The following is a 7,602-nucleotide window of genomic DNA, read 5'->3' as shown; positions in this document are numbered from 1 at the left end:
GACTTTCCATACCTAAAAGTGAGATGTCTATTAATACCTGAAAGTGACCAGAAAAACTTTAGGATAGCCTAGCATTTCACCTCCGAACGTGGAAGAATAATCCAGCAGAGGGAGCTTAGGAGGTTGGTGATGAGAGAAAAATTCAGTGGTTTAGTTTTTATATCCAACTGAGTCCAAATTGTTCAGCCTCTACAGCTTTTGTTACTGAATGAAGGGACTTGGTATTTTTACTGTGATTTTCAGAATTATTTATCGTTGTATATCATTAAGTAGAAATCAAGGGGTGGCAAATTCATTTTCAAGCATATTCTTGAAGACCACAAACTAAACAGCAGTGGGATGGGGAGGTAAGGTGACATGAATTAGTCACCTGGTGCTACCATAATAATACATTACCACAAATTTATTAGACTACAGCTTTGGGGGTCAGAAGTCCAGCACGATCTCAGTGGGCTAAAATGAAGGTGTCAGCAGGGCTTCGTTCCTTCTGGAGGCCCTGGGGAGAATGCTGTTTCCTTACTGTCCCAGCTTCAGGAGTCCTCCTGCATGCCTTGAATCGACGCCCCCACCCCATGTTCAAAGCCAGCAGCACGCATCTTCAATCTCTCTCTCTGCCTCTCCTGCCTCCATCTTTCACTCATAAGGACCCTTGTGACTGCATAAGACTCCCCCAGATAACCCAGAGCAATCCCGTTAACCTCAAACTCCTTCACTTACTTTATCTGCAGAGTCCTTTTTGCCATGCATAGTGATATATTCACAGGTTCTGGAGACGGGGGTGGGTATCTGGAGGGGGTGTGTTTGGCATTATTCTGCCTGCCACAGACAGGCCCAAGCACAGGGCTGGGCCTGTGGCTCACCTCTCAGAGAAGCCCAGAGCCCTTGCTGACTAGAGCCAGGTGTCACGGTGGCCTCGAGGAGAGAGGTTCTGCCTAATCTTGGGGAAAGCACATCATCTATTCATACCTGTTTCTTCATCTGTGGAATTACAGAATTGGCAGTGTCTTCCAAATCTAAACCCTCGGCGCCCTTTCTCTTTAGCAAAATAAACATTGGAAGAAATCCGGCTGCTGAGCTCAAGAAACCAAACTGGCTTTGGGTCACACGGGGCTCTGACAGCCGCAGGGAGGAAGGCAGGCAGCCCTCTGCTTTCCCAAAGGTGGGGGTGTCCACAGAAGGCACAGGTGTGCGGTTCTCCGATTCCCCGGTTCCCCAGTTCCCCAGTGGGAGGCCTCTCCACGCAGGGCAATGCCCTGCTCTATCCCTTTCTGCTAAATCACCCTTGAAGGCCTTGGGCGATGGTGCCAATCTCAGAAGCAGCTGCTGACTCAGCACTGCCTGAGTGGTCCAGGGAAGCCCCAGTGGAATGAGTAACTGCACCCCCCCACCTACCCCCCGCCCAGCCCCTGGGCCTCCTCCTTCAAGTCGGCACACAGACTCCCTCTGGTCTCCTTGGAGCCTCAGGCTCTTAGAACAGCAGGTCATAGAACATGAAATGGAAGGAGCATCAGACACCATGTCACAGCCGTCCTTCCCATCATGTGATCTCGAGCTGGTTGTGTGTTTTGTTGGTCCAGCTGTTCTGATAAATCGCACTGTTTTTGTGGCCTGGTTCCTCCTCTGGTCTGGCCTTAAAATTAAGGTACACTTTCCACCTCAGCCCAATGACCTCAGAGAGACACCCAGCTCCTCAGGAGCCACCTTTCCCTTCCATTTTCCAGGTCGTGTCATCTACCAGCAAGAGCTCTGGGCCATAAACCAGGACTTCCTGTTCCTGTCCTCTGCGCAGCCAGGGGCCTTCAGCCAGTCACACCATCCTATGGGGCAACATTGGACTCTATTTTCTCCAAAGTCCCTCCAGTGCCAAGATGAGGGGTGGGAGTAGGTCGCCCTAAAAGTCCTCCTCGGTTCTGAAAGCCCCTCTTCCTCTGGCCCAGAGCTCCTGACGTGGGGTCTGGCTGAGTCTGGGGGAAACCCTCCTTGGGTCAGCTTTGACCAGTGGTTGCGACTGCCGCGTCTGATCGCTTCCCAGGGAGGCACCGGACCCCCAGCCTTGGGAGAACCAGGCACTCTGCCAAGGCTCCTCTCCTTTCCTCAACAGGCTTCCCATCCCTCCTCCCAACCTAGACTAGACCGCCACCTCCACTCACCCGTCTCCTGGGGGGTCAGGGCTGGGGCTGTGGAGATGCAGAGACTGAACGGTGACTCTGATTCTTCACCCAGGTGACGGGCCTATCATGCCTCCTCTGTGGGGCCTGCCTAACCAGACCAGCACTGGGTCACTGTGTGAGTGGGGAGAGATTCCTGCCTGTTGGTGACCCCGGGGACAGGCCCGGCTCAGTGGGTGGATGTCACCTCTGTCCCCAGAGCGTCTGGAACGCCCAGGGGCCCATCCACGGGGCCCCACCAACCCATCCCCCTCTCCAGGCCTCTGTGTAATGCCATGACTTGGCCTCAGGCCTGGCCACACTTGGCCAACGGCTACTTGCTCCCAGAACCCTCTTGGCTCCTTGGAACCACAAGGCTGCTCTCAGAAAGTACCAACCACCAGTGGCTTTCTGCCACATCCATGTCAGAGTCAACTGGCATCTCACGATTCCCTTTGAAAAATGCACAATCTTTTTCTGCTCATCCAGCAAAGGGACAACCTGCCTTTTATTTCTCACATGGGCTTGTGCACCATTCTCATCACTTCTGGGGGACACTGTGGGGACTAGCTACCCATAAGGCCCCGCCCCCGCTCGGAGGCGTCCTTCCCCCTGGTGAGCTGAGGGCAGAGAGGCCTATGTTCCTGTGTGCACTGCAGGCCACCAGGCAGCGTGCGGGGTGTCCCCTGGGGAGGCAGGAAAGCCGCCTCTGAGATGGATCGTGTGGTGCTCTGTGCTGTTTTCTTCTGGTCTTTCCTACCCTGCTGCACCCCTAGCCCAGGCACTGCAGGCAGACGGAGCGCCTGCTTCCTTATCCTCCGCACAGGGAATGCCTCCTGTGTGCCTCTGACATTGCTCAGTTCTCCAGGGAGGGAGGGGATGAATGTCTCCCACCTACAGGCTCAGCCTGCGGTGGGCCACGCAGACGGAGTGAACAAAGGCGTGCCTGGCCCCAGGGAGGCTGGGGTGGGCCGGCCTGGAATGTGGGGTCCCCTCTGCCAGTTTGTGGAAGGGCTGCGCGGCATTGCCCACATGGTCAAGGGTAGGTCTGGCCGCCCGGTCCTGCCCTGGTCTGCTCGGAGGATCCAGGTCGGCTGAGGCTCTGAGAGAGAAGCACCGCAGGAAGAGCCAGGACATTCCGGTCGGCCCGCCTCTGCCTGGGTGACCCAGACCCACAGGACCCGGTACCTCCCAGCGGGAGCCTCTCCGATCACTGCTGCCCCGCCCGCCTGATGGGGGCGGGGTGGGGCTGATGCGAGGCGCAAACACAGCCCTCTCCGAGGAAACGCTGGGAGAAGCACAAGCCTTTTGTGAGTCAGCGGTAGGAGTCCTGGCTCAGTCTTTGCCCACCATCTACCGCCCAGATTTCCCGAGAGCATCTAGTGAGCTGGTGCTGCCCCCCAGCGGCCAAATCGCTCCCCGTAATTCATTTCTCTTATATTTCATTTCAATGACCACCACAAGAAAAATCACATGAATATGTAATAATGAATTTAGCCTGGGTTATACCTATTTTTATACCAATGCAGTCATAAAATATAATTTTATTTTTAAATATAATTTTAAATTTATATATTTTAACTGAGGAAGTGGCCCACAAAAGGAGAAGTGTATAATGCAGCCTGGACCCAGGTGGGAAGTGCTCCCAGCCGCCCTCAGCCGCCCTCCCCCGCCCGGGCTGCTCCTCTGACCTGCAGGGAGCCTGGCTGAGGCCTGATGGTGTCACTTGCAAAGGCTTCCCCCAAAGGGCCCCGTATTTCCCCCAAGAGGATGGGGACAGGATGGAGGAACAGGTGAGAAACCAAAAGCACTTAACTGCTCTTCAGCCTTTAAGACCTTTACAAATCCCCCAAGGTTTTGGCCTGGAGAGAAATTAGAGTTCCTGCTTATTTAAGTTCATGACAAGTGACCAGTCACTGCTCTAGGAGAGGCCTCCTGCTTCCGAGGCACACGCTCTCACAGGCTGCTGCCACAGCAACTGTCCCTCTTTCCAGATGAGCAGCTTTCAGTTCCAGAGGTCACATGCTGGAGAGAGGGGAACAGCCCGCACCCAGGTAATCTGGCTCCACACCGCGCCCCTTCTCCCAGGACATTCTGGTCGGCCCGGACATTCTTGGAGTTGGACCACCCTGGGCCTGCTGATTGAGAAGGAAGAAGGAGGTGCCACTGTGTAATGGTTAGCACCCTGGACTCTGAAAACGCAGAATGAGAACAGTCTGCCTGGTGGTGGGGAGAAACCCTGCAAAAAAAATAATAAAATAACAAGCCTTTCCCTTCATACCTGTGGAATAAACAATCCGGTCAACAGTCATCCTCTAGGCATGGTGAGTAATCTGCTGAAACTCTTGCTCTTTGATCTGGGCAGCTACTTTCTGTTTCCTTTCTCATTGGACAGAGATTCCTACCGAGCCTTTGTCAACATTCCAGATATCCCTTTACTGCCCTGACAGCCTTTCCCCAGGCCCCCGAGGAGCTCCCTCTGAGACCCAGCTTCCTGGCGTTGGGACTGGGATGAACGGTTCCCAGACTGCTGAAGGCTCCCCTGCGTGCCCCCCTCCAGCTCAGGGCCCTTGCTCTCCCCGTCCTAAGTGGGCAGGATGACGGGCATCCAGACACTCACTGCAGAACTGAGGAAAACTGGGTCCACCTGTGGCAAGTATCACCTTGCTTTAAGGAAACCAGTGAGCTCAACACAGAAAAGCCTGGAGGGTCTAACTAAAAGTGAAGGGGCAACCTGGCCGGTGTGGCTCAGTGGTTGTGCATCGACCTAGGAACCAAGAGGTCACGGTTAGATTCCTGGTCAGGTTGTGGGCTCGATCCCCAGTAGGGGGCATGCAGGAGGCAGCCGGTCAATGCTCTCTCTTATCATTGGTGTTTCTATCTCTCTCTCCCTCCCTCTCCCTTCCTCTCTGAAATCAATAAAATTCATCAGAAGTGGAGGGGCATGTGGACAACTGTGTCACAGAGGCTTATAGAGACCCATCACAGACACCGCTGGATCCAGGTGGGGATTTCCTGAGAAGGGCCCCTGGCACCCACAGGGCAATAAAGTGACACGTGAGCTTGCTTCTTTATCCATGTGAGGCTGCGCCCAGATCTTTGTCTCTGGGGTGGAACTAAGTCCTTGGGTTCTTACACAGTCTAGGAAGACTCCCATTTCGTCAACACCTCCTGTGTGCAAGCCCCTGCCTGGCGTGCCTGCGTATGGCCTCCCATTTCACCATTAGGAACACCTGTGAGGTTGGGCTCATTTGTCCTGCTTTACATATTAGTAAATTGAGGTTAAGCGAGGCGGAGAGATTTGGCCAAGGGCGCAAAGCTCCTTAGGAGAGTATGATGTCAGCTCCAGAGAACACTGCGCGTAGCTTACCTGACCCAAGACACGTCTGGGTCCTTTTCTGCTTTGGGCCTGAAGGGAGTCCCTCGGCATGTGAGGTGGGTGCCTCTGATCTTCCTGTCGGTTGGATTTCCAAATGGAGTGATCACATCACTCAGCTATGCATATGCGTGTGCCTGCACTCATCGTTGGCCTTTGTCCCAGTTTCCTGTCCTCTTCCTCCACCGCACAGGAAGGCCAAGTCGTGACTGTGCCAGGCCCCGTGGCCTCATTTGTCTGTCTGCCACAGAGGTCTGGGCAGCTGTGGGGCAACGGACTGAGATAAGAAGGGAGAAAACATGGGCAAGTCAGGCAGAAAACCCAAGTCAGGCAGGCCTGGGTTTAAACTCCAGCTCTGCCATAGTTTCAGGAAAAACCACCCAGGTTCTAGGATGGGGATGGGGACAAGGAGGTTCAAGTCAGAATGGTGTGGCCTCAGCCAGCATCTGAGTAGAGGGCGGATGCCAGCGCCAGCTCTCTCTTGAACAGTGGTTCTCAACCTTGGCTGCACATGAGAATCACCTGGGAATCTTTTCAAAATCCTGATTTCTGGGCCTCATCCTCTGGAAATTCTGTTTCTTTGTTCCTAATGAGTGTGGCCCGACCCCATAACAAAGAAACAGAATTTCCGGAGGATGAGGCCCAGACATCAGGATTTTAAAAAGATTCCCAGGTGATTCTAATGTGCAGCCAAGGTTGAGAACCACTGCTCTAGAACATCCAGAGATGAGACACGGGCCGCTGCTGGTAGCTGGCAACCCTCAGCTCATGGGACACAATGTTGGGGTTCCCAAACAAGACCCAGGTGGCTCCTGTTCCCCCAATTCTCTCTCACACGCTGGTCTAAAATGCACTGAAGGCTCTGGTCATGAGCTAAACGTAACCACCCCTGGGACAGCACTTTGCAGTGCTAACGAGCAGCAAAATGGAACAGGGAAGAACACGTGTGGAGCCCATTAGAATCAGGCTTTGCACTCGGTCTCGTGGCCTCTGTTCTCTCATCTTCAACATATAATCGATAACAACATATAGGGACAACTGACAGTGTAGGGCTGCTCTATGCAGTTTTTACATAAATTAGCTAATTTAGTAGTCAATGCCCACAATAGCCTGATTCCCATTTTCCCAGGGAGGCGGGCATGCAGGTCAATCACCTGCCCAAGGTCACGTAGAGTGTGAGGAGCAAAGCTGCACTTTGAACTCAGCAGTCAAGTGGCAGCGTCCCTGCTCTTGACCTCCACACCGTTCTTGTTCTTAGGGGGATGCTGAGGCCTCCCTCTTAGGTATGAGGGCAGGATTGAGAGAGATCATCTAAAGCTCCTGACACCAAGCAAGGACTCAATTAATGCTCTTTCCCTTCCTGGCCTTTTAGATTTGAGAGGAGAGAGCCACAGCCTACCTGTCTCAGCCAAGGTCTGCCTTGCACATATAGGTGCTCAGCCAGAATCTGAGGCATGAACGAAAGGGCAGATTGTGCTAAGGTGGGCGGCAGGAGGAAGGGGAGCACTGGAAATAGTTATGTGTATGTGAGGCCGAGGTCTGAAGCTGTGGCAAGTGCCCGGGTTTCCTGGGGCCAGCCCTGCATGCTCAGGTGCCACTTCACTGGCTGGGGCTGGTTCTAGAGGATGTTGGCTTCAGCTTCCACCTGCCCCTATATCAGTGTTAGCCTCGGAGCTCACTAAAGGCCTGGGAGCCCCGGATGACTGGAAAGCCACTGGAGAGGAGGAGGCACCTGCCCTCCCCCAACACTCCCTCACCCCCCCCCCCCCACACACACACACACACTGCTCTAGTGCTGAGAAAGGACCAGGGCTGCTCATTAAGGGTGGCAGTGTGGGGTGGGGTGTGGAGTGGGGAGGGGGCAGGCTGGTATACGGGAAATAGGACTGTCTGTTCCTGGCTTATAAAAGACCAGGCCCACACCCAAGCAGTGGCACCGCACCAAGCTCTTGCCCGAATCAACCACTGGGAAATGAATGTTCCTGAGAACCCCAACTAGGTGTCCTGTAGGGGCAGACCAAGCCCACTCTCTTCATCGTCCTCCAGCCCTTCTGGGACCAATGCAACCCCAAACCGGCC

The 7,602-nt window shown here is 54.2% G+C and overlaps 1 long non-coding RNA gene across 2 annotated transcripts in view; it reads right to left on the bottom strand.

Annotated features, from left to right (window-relative positions):
- Positions 1–3,665: 3,665 nt before the first annotated feature.
- Positions 3,666–7,602, bottom strand: part of LOC106697435 — a 5,006-nt gene continuing 1,069 nt past the window's right edge. The window contains exons 2-3 of one of the 2 annotated variants that reach the window (XR_001348539.2): positions 5,518–5,800; positions 3,666–4,386 (exon numbers count right to left, since the gene is read on the bottom strand). This is a non-coding gene — a long non-coding RNA (uncharacterized LOC106697435). The remainder of the gene's footprint in view (positions 4,387–5,517; positions 5,801–7,602) is intronic. The other variant, XR_002829691.1, reaches the window with a different exon arrangement.

This window comes from Myotis lucifugus, unplaced genomic scaffold, assembly GCF_000147115.1.
Source record: "Myotis lucifugus unplaced genomic scaffold, Myoluc2.0 scaffold_70, whole genome shotgun sequence".
NCBI classification, from domain to species: domain Eukaryota; kingdom Metazoa; phylum Chordata; class Mammalia; order Chiroptera; family Vespertilionidae; genus Myotis; species Myotis lucifugus.
Note: the sequence above shows the minus strand (reverse complement) of the source record. Positions and strands in the feature narration are given on the sequence as shown.